The sequence below is a fragment of the Macadamia integrifolia genome, unplaced genomic scaffold, assembly GCF_013358625.1.
Source record: "Macadamia integrifolia cultivar HAES 741 unplaced genomic scaffold, SCU_Mint_v3 scaffold1335, whole genome shotgun sequence".
NCBI lineage: Eukaryota > Viridiplantae > Streptophyta > Magnoliopsida > Proteales > Proteaceae > Macadamia > Macadamia integrifolia.
In genome coordinates, this window is record NW_024868164.1 from 33,350 (window position 1) to 50,748 (window position 17,399).

At 39.7% G+C, this 17,399-nt stretch overlaps 1 long non-coding RNA gene across 1 annotated transcript in view; it reads right to left on the reverse strand.

Annotated features, from left to right (window-relative positions):
• Positions 1 to 1,362: 1,362 nt before the first annotated feature.
• Positions 1,363 to 17,399, reverse strand: part of LOC122063470 — a 60,177-nt gene continuing 44,140 nt past the window's right edge. Inside the window, exons 2-3 of the long non-coding RNA XR_006135342.1 lie at positions 1,533 to 1,599; positions 1,363 to 1,421 (exon numbers count right to left, since the gene is read on the reverse strand). This is a non-coding gene — a long non-coding RNA (uncharacterized LOC122063470). The remainder of the gene's footprint in view (positions 1,422 to 1,532; positions 1,600 to 17,399) is intronic.

Here is a 17,399-nt window from a genome sequence, read left to right on the forward strand (position 1 = left end):
CCTACGTCCCCGGTGAGATGAGATCCTGCTTCACTATCAATGGAGAATAGGGTTATAGCGCTCGTCCTCACACCTCTCAGTATTGCTTGCATTACAGAGAAAGAAACCCTCACTACAAATATATAGCGAAAAAACCCTAATCCGAATTAAACTACAATTGCCACCCTAATCTAGATTAAATTACAATTGCCCTCAAATAAAAAATTCGAGTGGGGGGCTGCACCCCCCTACACCCCCTGCTATGCAGGGGGGCCTCCTGTCCCCCTTGCAACCCCCACGGCCCGCTAACCGGCTAGCGGGACCGCCGTCCTGGCTGTCTAGGTGCTGCACCAATACTCCCTGGATTAAACTGCGACGGAATACAAGACATCATACACCAACACTTGGTTGGTCTGCTCGCTCATTGGCCGTTGGGTCATTTTTCTTAGTGACCTGGACGTGAGTGCTATTGGTGGATGAATCCTTGTCCATGTCAACATAACTGATTTCATAACGATTAAGCTAACCACAGTTCAGTCTTGGTCAAATAACCGTTAACCTCAATCATGGTGTGATTTACTGACCATGGTTGAGTTAAACAGTTACGATATCACTATCCCATGGTTAGCCATGGAATTTAAGTGACGTGGTGGGTATGGTATGTCAAAGGTAGAGCCGACCAGCTCCTAAGTCGTATGGAACCAACCATAATACTTTCAGCTAGGGGAGGGGACCACTCTATCGTGTGTTCACATGGGGAAGTATTGATCCGACCAGGGTGAACACGAGCAACTACTAAAATCCTAGACAATTAAGGTATAAATGGCAAAATATATAGTCCCACTCAAGCCTAAGTGCCCAACCCCAAGTTCCAATAGTGCCAGACGAAAGGAACCCAAAGGATGAATGGGTTGTTGATCAAACAAGGCCAGGTTGAGCCCCACCCAACTGGTATCCATTTACTTGGCTTCTTGGTATCTCTGCAATTTCCATTGTAAGAAAGCCCGGAGATAAATCTAGATAGACCACCTATCTCCTAAGTAAAGAAAAAGATTAGGTTTCTTGATGTCCATCTCAATTTGTCAACTTCAGATCAAGTTAGAACCAAACCATTGGGTTTCTAATCATCTGATACTCTTTATCTCCCAAAGATTTTTTTTTGGTGGTTCAATGCTCCCTGACAAGGAGTGCATCCTGCAGACAGTAGGTTTGTTTTTTTGAGTTGAACTGTATCGATTTGCCGCAAAAGCTTCAAGAAGGTCAATGCAAACGAATTGTATCAAGCAGTACTGAACCCAACATCAGTAACATAAGAAAGACAATAAGAGAGAAATTTACATGATTTACATCCAATTTCAATGAAGCCTACAACTGTTGCTAACTGTCTCTAATCAAATTGGTCGGCTCACTCAAAACATTTTTGGGCAATTCATACTTCGCACCTGTAAAATAAGTCTTATAAGAGCAAAATCACTTAATGAAGTAGTTCGCACAGGAATTAGATGAAATACAAAGAAATTACTGAAACCAAAGGTTACAAAAAAGGTGGATACCTCTCTCATCATAGCATGTTGTCAAGTCGGCACTTGTAACAAGGATACCCGCACTGTCCACAATTGCCTGTGCAAGAGTTAAATCAGCCTCAGTAGCGGCCCGGAGTGCATCCCAAATTTCTGAAAACAATTGAAAGTTTCAAACTTCACTCAAGTCTTTTCATTTCTGCATTGTTCCTTCAAAAAAAAAAAAAAAAAAAAAAAAAAAAAAGGACTCTATTGCAGACCTTATCCCCCACCCCACCCACCACCAAAAAAAAAAAAAAAAAGAGCAAACCCTCAAATTGGGTTAGAGCCCCTACCAATCGGGTTATTTTCTTAATCCATGTTCAAGGTATCATTGCAGGAATGCAAGATATGATTCTGACATGAAAAAAACAGCTCTAAACTCCTCAGGCAGGGCCCAAAATATTTTGAGGTTTCGCTCCATGCAAAATCCACCTACCCGACTTCATTAACTTTCATTTAATTCTTAAGAAAGATTCACATTGTTATATATCAATTATTTAATATTTCAAGAAAAATAACACAAGCCATAGATGACAGATTTAACCATGGCTTCATAGCAATACATACTCTGATTCTGTAGCAGGCAGGAGTTCAAAATGCTCACAACTTGAAGCCAACTATGGCTTCTTTCTCTAGTACTACAGATCAAATTCTCTTTGAAAAACCAATAAAAGTTGTATATGTTGGTGTACGATGTCTTATATTCCGTCGCAGTTTAATCCAGGGAGTACTGGTGCAGCACCTAGACAGGCAGGATGGCGGTCTGTCTTTCTGGATTAGGGCAATTGTGTACCTTCCGGATTAGGGTTTTTTCGCTATATATTTGTAGTGAGGGTCTTTCTCTGTAATGCAAGCAATACTGAGAGGTGTGAGGATGAACGTTGTAACCCTATTCTCCATTGATAGTGAAGTAGGATCTCATCTCACTGGGACGTAGGCAACCTTGCCGAACCTCATAAAATCCGTGTGCATTGTTTGTTTTGTTTTTTCCATTAATCTTTTGCATCATTTTAGGGTTGCATTTCTACAGTATAGGGGACATTTCTTAAAACAATGGTAAAAAGTTCAGGCTGCCGGGGCAAATGTTTAGGTTCGAATCTTGAGGGGCAGCCACTTTGCGCAAAAATGCCAAAGGTTAGGACCAACTTCAAACTCACCCCTCCCAGGACCTCACATAGGCAGGACTAGCACTAAGCAATGGTCCTTTAAACCAATGAAGGTTGTATGGAAACATATTAACATATGCTGCATATGGGAGTACTTATTCCACATGCAAATGTTATTGCTAGAGTTATATGGAAATTTACGGTGAACTACATATTTGTCCCAGTCCTACCTGCTTGGTTTATGTGCTCTCCGCATTCTCGTCTCTCACAAACAGTCTTCTCTCCCTTCCTACCTAGCCATGATTTGCTGCAGTTGTATTAAACCAGGTAAATCAGCTTCAAACCAATTAACTGGCTCATAACTTTGTATGTCCTCTTCCCTCTTCATAAATTATTGGAAAATTCAATTCTGTTTCTGATGCTGGTTAAGTAGTATGAACCCTAGGTTCAAATTACACACCCCTTTCAACGAGATCCCAAGCAAAACCCAAAACAGAAATAGGTCAACAATAAGGTCAAAAGTAAACCTTATCGGATGCGGTTCAAATTCTGGTCATAGGTAGGACAATGTCAGGATAACAACCTCAAAAGACTGACAATTCAGCAGTCGGATCGAAGTCAATGGTCAAAGAAGAAAATCTGCAAAATAAAGGGGCAGATTTGGGAGGTTTTTTTATTACTCCAGATCAGATCACTGATCTGGATAAAACCCAGGTCATACGTAGTTCCAACAGAGGAGAATAACATAGTCTAATCTCAGATTAATCCATCGGTTGGATTCTGAGATTGGACAGATTCCTTGGTCAAAATACCTCGAATCAAACTCAAAAATAGCAAGTTTCAATCCATATGACTGGCAATCAAATATAAGCATCAAGGATTAGACTGCAGCAGGATCGAATTAACTTGTATTGAAATCATTGGATAGGATATGGAGTTGCAGAAAACAATTGGAACACTTGTTTAAATATTGATGAAGAAGAAGAAGATATGACTAAGCATCCCACCTAGCCTCGACAGGAGTCCCACCATCTATTAAAAAGTATCCCACCAACATAACACTGCATCTCACAGGAAATCTAAATCTCACAGAACAAAGAAAATGCTGAAACTAAAATCTCATTGATCAAATTAGTGTACAAGGAGGTAGCCCTTTACAAACTTACATAGAGGCCTCAAAAATAGACTCAAACAATAAAAAGGAAAGGCCTAACCCAATTCTTAACTAACAAGGTAACTATACTGACTCAAAACAGGATTAGAATGATAGAATCCTAATCCAGCCTAACCAACACACTTAATAACAATTAAAATAAAGACACCTACTTAACTAATCCCATATGCCATAGCCTGTACCCATATTATAGGTTCATTAGTGTCCTATTACAATGAAAACATATTGAATCAAAATCCCAGCCAGCATATATATAACCCAACCCAAAACTTATTTCTAATAAAAATAAGTCAATTTAGGTGATTTAAATGCATCAATTCTTCCCGGCTTGAAGAAACTCGACCTTGAGTTTTGCAAAGTCGAGGAATCAACTTTATGTGGTGAATGTCGGTCTTCAAACCATGACAAAACTCTAGTAGCTCGTGGATGTTAGGAATGCAGTCTTCAAGGCATGATGCTTTCTCTTCAAAGAACCTTGGTGGCATAACATGTGCTCAACTTCTGAATCAATTCATAGAGCCCTCAACTTTGGTAACCTTCTCATCAAAGACTTGGGACACAAGCTCAACCTCTTCAAGAACAACATCAAGAATGTGATGATTTTTTGTGGGGTGTTCTCGACCACTACCTAAACTTCCATTATTCTAGTTTTGTCTACTTTGATCTCTTCAACGTAGACCTCTTCAATAGAATTTTCTACTAGTTGATCTTTTGTCTTTGAAGCTCTAAGCATTGTCTCTTCTTTATCATCATAGTTGACTATGATCACTTCAGCTTTATCTTCAACTTCAGGCTCCTTTTCTTAAGTTGCTTCCTTCAATTTCTTGCTTCTTCACAAGGTTGTTGTTGGCTCTAGTATCATGCCGTACTTTCTCTGCTGGTAATTTTACAGGTTTGACCACTATGCGTAGCTAATTCAATTCCTAAGGACAACTCTAAATTTGATATTAATCGTGGACGAGGCTGTGCCATGGATCCGGTGGTTTTGGTACAGGTAGTCAATCCACTGATACAACTTCTTGACAATGCACTTACTGTAGCAGATCGAACCATATTACTGATGCTTGTTGGGCCAAACATGGTAAAACCTGAATGGGCAAATGAGTCGGCTAATGCAGCCATGACACCATGACTGATACTTCGACTGAGAAACTACTTCTAGTGGCATAATTAATGGTTCTACATCTGGAGCTTCGTCTACAATGTTTGTCCCTCAAGATGATTATAAACAAATACTCAAGCATCTTCAACAACTTGAGTCTGCATCTGCTTCCACCTCTACTAATACTTTAGCTCACACAAGTAACTCTGTCTTCTATACCTCTTGCTCATCTACCCCATGGATTATTGATTCTGGAGCATTTTGTCATACGACTGGTAAGTCAAACTTGTTTTCTTCTGTTGTAATAATGGGTTTTAGGAAAAGTGTCAGCTGCCAAATGGCCCTAAGGGGTTTAATGGTCTTTGTAATTCTCTAGAACTTTCTCTCCTTTTTTTTTTAATATATATAAATATATACTCATGGATCCATGTAGCCGACCCCATTTAGTTGGGATAAGGCTAAGTTGTGTTGTTGTTTTTCTCCATTATTATAAATAAAGAGGTCTGGTGTCATATTTAACATCAGTCATTACCCCATCCAACATGGTATCAGAGCCATAGGATCCAAAACCCTAAGGACTCTCCCTCTTCTCCATCTCTTTCTCTCTCTCATTTATCTCTCCCAACGCCTCCTTCCATCTACGCCTCCCTCCATCTCTCTTCATTTGCCTCTATTTCGTGGTGGGAGCTTTTTAAACCACCAAAAGGATTTTTAGCCTTCATTCATCCTTCCCTTGGGCTCTCAGACTCTCTTCTACAATGATTTGAGAGACCTAGACCCATTTTCATCGATTTTTTCAGGGTTTCCCCCCTAAAATCATTTTTTTCATTGCCAAGATGCTTTTTCCCTGTTCGATGCTCTGATTGTCTTAATGTCTATTGCGATTGGTGCTCCTTATCCTTGTAATGGTATGTAACAACCACTTTTCCATTTGAGGTCTCTGTTCTAGAGCTATCCCCAAAATCAATTTCTCAGTGTTTTTACCCTTTATCGATTTTTGGGTTTTTTAGCCTTTTTCTGGTGTTTTAGTGCTTTCTCTATCTCCGACTTGTGTCTCTTCTATTTGTAGAACCCCCTTGAGCAGCAACCTTGTCTACCAGCGCATCTGCTTCTACTGGCAGAGACACCATGATTCTTCCTACCTTTCCTCCTTGTGCTATCAAGCTTGATACCATAAACTACCTTATGTGATCACGCTCAGTCTGCATCTCCATCAAATCTCATGGCTATAAAAGGTACCTCATTGGAATCTTAAAGTATCCGATCACCTGTCCTGAGATTGACAAGTGGGAGTGTGTTAACTCTCTGGTTATGGCCTTCCTTGTCAACTCCATATTGCCACAACTTTCACGTGGCTATCTCCTCCTTAACTCGGCTGCGAAGATTTGGAAGTCTATCCAAGATATCTATTCCCAGGTGGGGAATGATGTTTAAGTCTTTAAGCTTCTATAGAATGTTCGTGATCTGAGGTAGAAAGGGATCACTCTGCCACAATACTGCTATAAGTTGCGGAGACTGTGGACTAAGCTGGACTTTTATGAGGATTATACTCCTTCCACCCTTGCAGATTTCACCAATTTTCAGAAGTGAGAGGACAAGATCTGGGTCTTTGACTTTCTGGCAGGTCTGAATGTAGAGTTTGACTAGCTGCGGTCTCAGGTTTTGAGTCGTGACCCCTTTCCTACCTTGGATTAAGCCTATGTTGTGATCCAACTTGAGGACAACTGATGTAACACTATGCTTCCACAGCCTACTACCACTCCTACTTGAGAGATTTGCACTTGTCTCTGGCACTCAGTCCTTTAGTGCAGCCCCACAGGCTGTAGCTCCTCTACCAGGACTCCAGTGAAGTGCAATTACTATGGGAAGGAGCATCACGCCAAGAAGCACTGTTGGAAGCTTCATGGCTATCCTGCTGATACATCTGAAAAATGGCAAGGGAAGGGTTGTGCCAGTACTCCTAGGAAGGCCGACCATACTGAGAGCCCTGACTCTAACTCTGCTCCTAGCACCTCACTAGCCTCGTTATAATCTGATGAGATTACTATCCTCCAGCGCCTTTTGACACGTCTAAACTCTCCTGCACCAGCCACTGAAGCTCTACTTATTCCAACCCTTATGGGTTACGTATCTCCTTCTCTAGCTATACTATGTCTGTCCCTTTGACTCTTTACATTATAAACTCTGGGGCTTCTACTCCTAGGACAGGCCATTTTCCTCTTTTCTCATAGTACACTACCTGCCCTAAGGTCAAGTTAGCTAATGGGAAATATTCCACTATTCTGAGAAAGGGCTTTGTTAGCTTTACCCCTTTTTTTTTATCTCTTTCTACTGTATTGTATGTTCCTTCTTTTCCCACTAACCTTTTGTCCATTCGTATTCTTACTTCCAATCTTAATTGCAGAGTCACTCTTTTTCCCGTCTCATTGTGTTTTACACAGGATCTGGTGATATGGGCAACGATTGGCTCTGGTAGGGTGCGTGGTGGCCTGTATCTCTTTGATGATGATTCGGTATTGGTCTTTGGTCAGGCTCTTCAAACATCTTCTACGTCACCTCCCATCTCTGAGTTAATACAGTAGCATCGTCGGTTGGGACATCCCGCTTTGGGAACTTTAGCTAAGGTTTTTCCCTCTTTTAAAAATTGCAATTCGCGTTAATTTTTTATGAGGCATGTGTTTTGGCTAAACAAACTCTGATCACTTATTCTGTTTTTAGAAATAAAAGTGCCACTCCTTTTCATTGATACATTCTAATATTTAGGATCCATCCCGCTATGAGTCCGTCAATGGTTATCGGTGGTTTGTCTCTTCTATTGATTGTCATTCTTGAACCACTTAGGTTTTTATGATGCGAACCAAGGGCGAGATCTTCTATTGCTTTAAGCAGTTTCACCACATGGTTCAAACTCAGTTTGGTACTACCAATAAGATACGTTGAAGTGACAATGGTCGTGAATACTTCAAAGGGTCCTTTCAGACTTAACTTTCCGATCATGGGATGATCCATTAGACTAGTTGTGTGAATACTCCAGCTCAGAATGGGGTTCCTGAGCGGAAGAATCACCACCTTTCTTATGTTTGAGATGCATGTTCCTCCTTAGTATTGGAGTGATGCGATTCTCACTGCTGCTTTTCTTATCAACCGAATGCCTTATCGGGTCCATTCCTTCCAGTCCCCTCTGGATCTTCTCCAAGGTCCCGTTACTTTTCCTATTCCTCCTAAGGTATTTGGTAGTGTTTGTTATGCTCACGATCCTCCTCATGGAAAGTTTGATCCTCGTGGTCTCCGATGCCTTTTTCTGGGGTATGCTCCTACTTAGAAAGGTTATTGGTGTTTTTATCCTCCCACTCGGCATTGGTTTGTGACTATAGATGGTATTTTTCATGAATATGCGTTATACTACACTGTGACACCTCTTCAGGGGGAGTCTCCTTCCATTGTAGAAGATGTGCCGCCTCTTAAACTTGTTATCCCTGCCAGTATCTCGTTTCAAGGGGAGAGTGACAATTCTACTTCGCCTCGGCTAGAAGATACGAGTTTATAGTTGTAGATTATAGACTCAGACCACTACACATCCAACACCTACCCTACCATGCCAGTTGTCTCCTTTAAAACCTGATCTCGTCTCCTTGGACCCAGATAATCCTCCTTTTGTTGACCCATCCCTTGAGCTGTCTATTACTGTTCATAAAGGCACTAGGTCTTGTACTTTACATCTTATTGCTAAAACTGTTTCTTATGATTCACTTTCTCCATCCTACTACACTTTTGTCTCTTCTCTTTCCTTTGTGTCCATTCCCCATACCTAGCAGGAAGCGAGTGTAGACTCACAATGGCAGGCAGCTATAGTTGAAGAGATGTAGGTTCTAAAAAAGAATTGACACATGGGATCTTATGTGTACTCCCTCACAAAAGAAGATAGTTGGGTCCAAGTGGGTCTTCACAATAAAACAAAAGGCTGATGGTACAGAGGATCGATACAAGGATAGACTTATTGCTAAGGGCTTCACTCAGACTTATGGGATTGACTGCCAAGAGACTTTTGCTACAATTACTAAGATGACCAAAATTCATGTTATCTTAGCTTGTGCCGCCAACTTAGATTGGGATATCCAGCAGCTAGATGTGAAGAATGTCTTCCTTCATGGGGAACTTGAGGAGGAAGTGTATATGGATATTCTCCCAAGGTTCACTTATTCCAAAACCCAAGGGAAGGTATGCAAGCTAAAGCGTGCATTGTATGGGATAAAGCAATCCCCTCGTGCTTGGCTCGGGCGTTTTCATAAGGTTATGGTTGGTATAGGCTACTCTCAAAGCAATGCCGACCACACTCTGTTCATTAAGAGATCTGGTGGGAAGATTGTTATCCTGATAGTCTATATAGATGATATTTTTGTTACTAGTGATGATCTGACAAAAATCTCTTGCCTCAAGAGATACTTAAGTGAGGAATTCAAGATCAAAGATCTAGGATAACTTCATTACTTCTTTAGCATTGAAGTTGCCAGGTCTTCTCATGGGATCTACTTGTCTCAGCGGAACTATGTGCTTGATCTTCCTTCTGAGACAGGCATGTTGGGGTGCAAACTAGCAGACACTTCTATTGAAGACAATGGTCAACTGAGTAGCAAGGAAGGTAATCTTGTGGATAAAGGGAGATATTAGAGTGAGGCGCTTGATTTATCTTCTCCTACACACCCTGACATAGCATTTTCCGTCAACCTGGTTAGCCTATACATGCATAATCCCTACTCGACTTATATGGAAATTGTGTTGCATATTCTCCAGTACTTAAAATCTGCCCTAGGACGTGGCATCCTTTTTTCTCTCCATGATCACCTAAGGGTGGAGGCCTTCACAGATGCGGATTGGATAGGTTCCCCTGATGACTGCAGGTCTACTACTGGTAATTGCATCTTTATTGGTGGTAACTTTATTACATGGCAAAGCAAGAAACAAGCCGTGGTTGCCCATTCAAGTGCTGAAGCAGAGTTCTATGCTATGACACATGGCATTTGTGAGCTCCTATGGCTTTATGTCTTCTCACAGATTTGGGATTTGGTTGTCCCTGCCACCCTTCCTATAAAGCTCTTTTGTGACAGAAAATCTACCATTAGCATTACTCATAGCCCTATCCAGTATGATTGAACCAAGCATGCGGAGATCGATCGACACCTTATCAAAGAGAAGTTGGATATGGGTCTTATCACTACGCCTTTTTGTTCCTAGTAGTGAACAACTGGCTGATGTATTTACTAAAGGTTTAGTAGTAAGATGTTTCATCCTATTATCTGCAAGTTGGGCATATATGATATCTATGCACCAACTTGAGGGAGAGTGTTGTAATAATAGGTTTTAGGGAAAGTGTTAGTTGCTAAACGGACCCTAAGGGGTTTAATATTCTTTTTAATTCTTTAAAAATTTCTCTATGTTATTATAAATAAAGAGGGCTGGTGTCATATTTGACACAAGTCATTACCCCATCCAACATCTTCTATGACTCAAGTTCAAAACTCCTCCCTAGTTATCCTTGGTGATGGTTTTTCTACTCAGGTAAACTGGTCATTGTACTGTTTCTCCTACTTCTTCCATAACCTTCTCTCTAGTTCATAATCCAAAATTACCTAAGTCTTTTATCCGTTAGTCGACTTACCAAATCACTTAATTGTTCTATTACTTTCTAGTTTCTACCCTTTTCAATGTGTTTTTCAAGACCTTCACACAAGGAAGGCAATTGGCGGAGGGCTTGAGCAGGATGGATTGTACTACTTGAATGGCACCGGACCTTCTATAGCTGCTAGACTACTACAACTATATGATCTTTTTCTTTTCAATGGCATTTTTGACTTGGTCATCCATCCCTATCTAAGCTTTAGTTAATAGTTCCTAGTTGAAGATCAGTTCCTCATCTTGAGTGTAGGCTGCGAACTTGTAAAACATCATCTTACATCCTTCCCTGTTCATAGTGTGTCCATAAGTTCATCTATGTTTTCTTTAGTTTATTCGGATATTTGGGGTCCTTGTTGAGCTCGTAATAGATAGGATTCTCTTACTTTGTTAGTTTTGTGGATGATTACTCCCGTGTAACTGGGGGTTTACTTGTTAAAGGATCGATCTTAATTCCTTACTGTGTTCAAATTTTTTTGCCAAGAAATAAGAACTCAGTTTGATGTTCTATTAAAACATTTTGTTCTGATAATGCATTTGAATACACTTAGATTGAGATATCTGATTTTTGTTTAGCTAATGGTGTGATTCATCAGACTAGTTGTTTACCCTCAACAAAATAGGGTGGCCAAACGGAAAAATAGACACTTACTAGAAGTTGCTTAATCCATTATGATTCAGATGCAAGTTCCCAAACACTTTTGGTGTGACATTCTTACTGTATGTTTTCCTATTAACCCTATGGCCTCTTCTATTTTAAATATCAAATTCTTCTATCTTATATCCTAAGGCTTCTTTGTTTAGTTTACCACCTTGTATCTTTGGCTGTGTTTATATATTGCACACTCAAACATATAAATTGTCTCCCATGCAATCAATGCATTTCTCTTAGCTACTCTAGGACACAAAAAGGATACAAGTGTTTTGATCCTGTTACCCACAGACAATTTATTAGTGCTGATGTCACATTCTTTGAGGATACACCTTATTATTATATTATCCTTTTCTAACTCTTGCAGATGACGCTCCTAGTCCGCCTTTTCCAGTACTTGTGCCACTTACTCCTACAACTCCACTGGTTGTCAAGCCTCCTCTTTAGGTCTATCAGTGGCAAAAGAAGGCAGAGTTACCATCCTCCACTACAGATCCTGCTCACTCGACTACTCAATCTGATCCTGATACTGAGGTCTCACCTTCAAAAAGGTACTCGGTCTTGTAGCCATTGAATAATTTGCGCCTATTTCTCACCTACCTTCTTCATTTCGGTACGCTTGCCTCTTCCTTATCTACTAATTTTGTTTCAAAAACCATCATAAGGCTATCTCACACTCATCCCAGGTGAAAAGTAGCTATGGAGATGGAAATGGATGCTTTGTTATATCAACATACAGGGACTCTACTAAATTTACCTTTTATTGCTGGGTGTATATCAAGTACAATTCAGATGGATCTATTGAATGCCTCGACTGGTTGCTAAAGGGTACACTCGGACTTATGGTATTATTACTTTGAAACTTTCTCTCCTGTAGTACAGTTGAATTCAGTTCGCGTACATATTTCTCTAGTTGTAAAGTTAGATTGGCCTTTGTATCAGTTGGACATTAAAAATGCCAAACTTTTCAAACTTTGCAAGGTCTTTTATGGTTTGAAACAGTCTCAAATAGAATGGTTTAACAAATTCAGCTCCATTATTACTCAATGTGGGTTTTCACAGTGCTATTCTGACCATTTAGTTTTTGTTCGATGCCAAAACTCTAAGCAGTTATTTTGGTTGTCTACGTGAATGATATTATTATCTTTGGAAATGATGAATCTACTGGTATTGCAAAGGTGAATCCTATCTTCATCAACATTTTCAGATGAAAGACTTAGGTTCTCTCAAGGAGTTTCTCAGTATTGAAGTTTTTGCAGAGCTAGAAAGGGATCGGTTATCACAAAGGAAATATGTGCTAGACCTCTTATTTGAGGTTGGAATGCTAGCTTTGAAACCGATTGATACTTTTATGGATCCTTATCAGAAGTTTGGTTCCAGTAAGAGTGAATATTTCGAAGACATACACTTGTATAGGAGGTTAGTTGGAAAGCTTATCTACCTCATTGTTACCAGGTCAGATATATCTTTTGCTAATTGGGTTATCAGTCAACTCATGCAATCTCCAAAGAAGATTCACTCGGATGCGGCCTATCGTATTTTAAGATATCTAAAAGGGGCTCCAGGAAAGGGACTTATTTATCGTCCGCATTAGAGTGTTGATCTATTAAGATTATCTGATGCTGATTGGGCTGGACCTGATAATGATAGACGGTCTACCACATGACATTGCACTTTTGTAGGTAGTAATCTAGTCACTTGGAAGAGCAAAAAGCAAACAACAGTGACCAGGTCTAGTGTTGAGGCTGAGTATCGAGCCCTACCACACACCGCAGCTGAACTGATGTGGTTGAAGTCATTGCTTCAAGAGTTGAGGTCTCTTATTACTCAACCCAAGAAGATGTTTGTGATAATCAGTCCACTATCTCTATTGCCAATAATCCAGTATTTCATGAGTAGACTAAGCACATTGAAGTTGACTGCCACTTTGTGAGATGCCATCATAAAGAAGTTAATTGCAACTCCTTTTGTGCCTTCTGTTGAGCAACTTGGTGAATGAGTTTGTTATCCATGTGCTTAGCACATCAGGTGTTGTAATTGGCGTCAACATGTACAAGTGCCAAGTTGTCTCAATTTTGAATGATTCATCCAAGTACCAATGCAATTCTGGTTCATTTTGATGGACCAAATTTTAGTGGTTCAATTTTGGTTCAGCCTAATATTTAAAATATGTTTGATCATGGTTCAGTGGTTCAATAGAAACCAAACCAAACCAATTCTGATTTTCTAAGTAGACCATTTGAGAAGAAGTTTTGGCCAGCTCGGTTTTTCAGTTCAGCAGCAATTTATATAAAGACGTCAAAGTCTCTTAAAGATATCAGGAATCTACTTTTGAGTAGAGAGTTATATGGTACTGGCCAGCTGAGACAAGTTGATTTGTTGAGTAAGACAGCTAATTAGTGGAATGGTTAGTCAGCTTCTAGGCTTTGATTTCTATACAACATCATTGTATTTTATATAATGTCTCAGCCATTCTATGAAGAATGGTTCAGAAGCATAGCCAGTTGGAATAATGAAGCCAGCTCAACATCTCTGATACAATTTCGGCTAGAAATTTCAGCAAGTTAGTTTAATTGGATCTGTAATTTGTATGCAGCAGGTAAATCTTTTTTAAATCCTAATCTGATTAGGATTCCTAAATCATGTGTGGATGCCCTATGCTCTATAGAAAGAAGATTCAAGAAATAGAAGTTTGTTGTATTTCCAAGAGCTGGAGCCCAAGAAGAAAGCAATCCTTTCTATACGTGGGCAGCAAGAAGAGGCTTTACTGATATAGGACAGCAAGGAGTCTCTCTTGCATCAAATATTTCCAGCCAAAAGAAGAATCCCTATTTCAGTTGGACTTCTAGGAATTTCCTCCTTATTGGAATCCTTTTATGTGTGCTGTTATTGACTCACATTAGAAAGAAAGAAGTAGAAAGAGAAAGCAACCGAGATCAAGAGGAGTCTCTCGTGCGTACTTCCCAAGTACAGTCCAAACAAAAAAGGGAATTTAGATTTAAGACAAAAAAAGTGGGGGGAGGGGGAGTTGAAATCCAATTCAGAATCTTATATATCCTCAAAAGCAATCAATTCATGCGAAGAAAGATATAAGGACAGAAATTAGGAGAAGAAATCCAATATGGAATTCTTTTCTGAAAGTTGTGCTGGGAATAAAAGGTGGTCTTGCTCATATGAAACCTTTAAGTAGGCAGCAAAATTTAGGAAGAGAGTGAGAGCAGTGGATTGAGAGAGTTTTCTGGTCATAACTTTTTGTTGGTTCGTTCTTCGATTTAATGATAATTAGAGCTCCTCGTACTGCTGTGACTCCATGTTTGTTTTGGTTTTTGTTGACCAAAAGGAGCAAATGGTTGGTTGTTGCTGCACTAAAGGAGAGGTGCCACCAGTTGTTACTACAGGAACTACTACTGCAATGTTCTATAATCTATGAAGGTTTAAAGGAAGTCTACATGCATACGTCGTGCTGCTACTGTGATTGAATGAGGTTATTTATGTAGTTAAAATTGAAGTATTGCCGGTACATTCATCTATTAGTCTGGATTTGTGAAGGAAGGGAGTTGTTGGTCGTTATTTAAAGTTTCTTGGTGATTTGAAGAAACACACTTTGTCTGAGAAAGTGTGAGTTGACTAAGACCAAGAAATCAGAGTGGGAGCATTATTTTTTAAAATTTTGATTTTTATTGAATGTAAGTCTATTCTAGGGCTAAGGGTAGACTTGATGTTGTAAACCTTACTTAATTAGTGATTGATTGTAAGCTTTGTCGCGTGGGTGCGTGACAAGCGTGGTTGGGATTGCAACTCCAAATACAGTGGGTGTTGTGTTGAATTTTGTAAAGGGGTTGGTGCTCTTGATTGTGGGCAATCGAATTACTGAGGCCCGATTTGCGTCGTAGCTCAAAATGGTCATTTGCATCGTGGATGTAGGCACATTGCCGAACAACGTATCTTTTTTGTGTTGTGGTTTGTGATTTTCTTTTCCAGGAATTGGCTGACGAATGTGCACGCGAGGCAACTTGTGAGGATCGTTTTTAGACATCACTGATTCACCCCCACTCTCAGTGATCCATTGGGTATAGCAAAGTTTACCAAGCCCCCATTTGATCCTAATTTAAGCCGTGGATGTTCAAAGTTGGGCATGGGTGATTTATATGCTCCAGCTTAAAGAGAAGTTAAAAAGTCGTGGTTTCTCTCTTATGTGTGCTCACGATATGTCTTGTTTCCTATTATGGGTCTACCTCACGTTTCCTATTTAGTTTAGGATTCTATATTTTTTTTGTTTCTCTTCAAAGAAAAGTACTAGAGTTGTAGTTGGATCAGGATTCTTTGCATTGAAGATTTGGCATCACTATTTCTATGGTGAAAATGTGAAATCAATAGTGACCATAAGAGCCTCAAATATCTTTTCACCCAAAAGGAGTTGAATATGAGGCAGCGAAGATGGTTGGAATTATTGAAAGACTATGATTGTACTATCCATTACCATCCAGGGAAAACCAATGTAGTAGTTGATGCCCTTAGCAGGAAGCATAAGATTGCTACACTTGCTGCACTCACTACCAACCAAATGTTGATAGAAGAAGCAAGGAAATTTGGGTTGGAGGTGATCACAGAAGTGGAGACACCAGAGGATGTAACGCTTCCCACCCTTACTATTAAACCCTCCTTATTTGAGCAAATTAAAGAAGCTCGACCTAAGGATGATATGTTGACAAAGACAATTAATGCCATAAATAGTGGAAGACAAAAGGATCTTAGATTTTCAGTAAAGGATGGAATTTTGTGGTTTAAAGACAGATTGTGTGTTCCAAGAGAAGATAAATTGATAAAATTGATTTTGAATGAAGCTTATAGCACTCCCTATTCCCTATATCCAGGAAGTACCAAAATGTATAAAGATTTAAAGAAACCATACTAGTGGCATAACATGAAGACTGATGTGGCAGAACATGTGGCTAAATGTATGAATTGTCAATTGGTGAAATCATTGAGATAGAGACCACATGGATTATTACAGCCTCTTCCAATACCAGAATGGAAATGGAGCATGTCATAATGGACTTTGTAACAAGGCTACCAAGAACCAGGAAAGGAAATGATACTATTTGGTGATTGTTGATAGATTGACAAAGGTAGCACATTTCATACCAATGAAGATATCTCATTCTATAGAGAAGTTAGCACAGTTATATATTGACAACATTATGAGATATCATGGTGTGCCTGTCAGTATTATTCCTGACCGTGATTCTCGATTTACTTCTAAATTCTGGGAAAGTGTGCAGAAAGAAATGGGGACTAAGTTGAGTTTTAGCACGGCCTTTCATCCTCAGACGGATAGACAGTCAGAAAAAACAATCCAAATTTTGGAAGATATGTTGAGGGCTTGTGCTACAGATATGAGCTATAGTTGGGATGGGCATATACCATTAGTTGAGTTTGTATATAACAATAGTTACCAATCAACTATTGGTATGGCACCATTTGAAGCTCTATATGGGAAGAAATGTAGGGCTCCCTTGTACTGGGATGACGTGGGAGAAAGAAGAATTTTGGGGCCTGAGTTGGTACAGACTACCTGTGAAAAGGTAGATATGATTAGTGAGAGAATCAAGGCAGCATAGTCCAGACAGATAACAGAAGGAAACTTTTGGAGTATGAAGTGGGTGATAAAGTATTTTTGAGGATTTCACTAATCAAAGGTATTAAGAGATTTGGAAGGAGAGGTAAGTTAAGTCCTAGATATATGGGACCCTTTGAGATTTTGGATCAAGTTGGCAAAACAGATTATAGGTTGGCCTTACCTCCAGAATTGGAAAGATTTCATAATGTCTTCCATGTCTCTATGCTGAAGAAGTATATTCCAGATCCTTCACATGCGTTGCCTACTGTAGAATCAGTGGAGTTGGATGATGATCTGAGCTATGAGAAGCAACTTGAAGGAATCTTTGATAGGAAGGAATATCAGCTCTAGAATCGTACTATCCCATATGTAAAGATTAAATGGAAGAACCACCCAGAGCAAGAAGCCTCTTGGGAGAGAGAAGATGAAGTAAAAGAGAAATATCTAGAATTGTTCAGATTACCAGGTACGCCTCAAAAATTTCGAGGACAAAATTTTTTATGAGGGGGGAAATTATACCACCCTAAGTTCGTT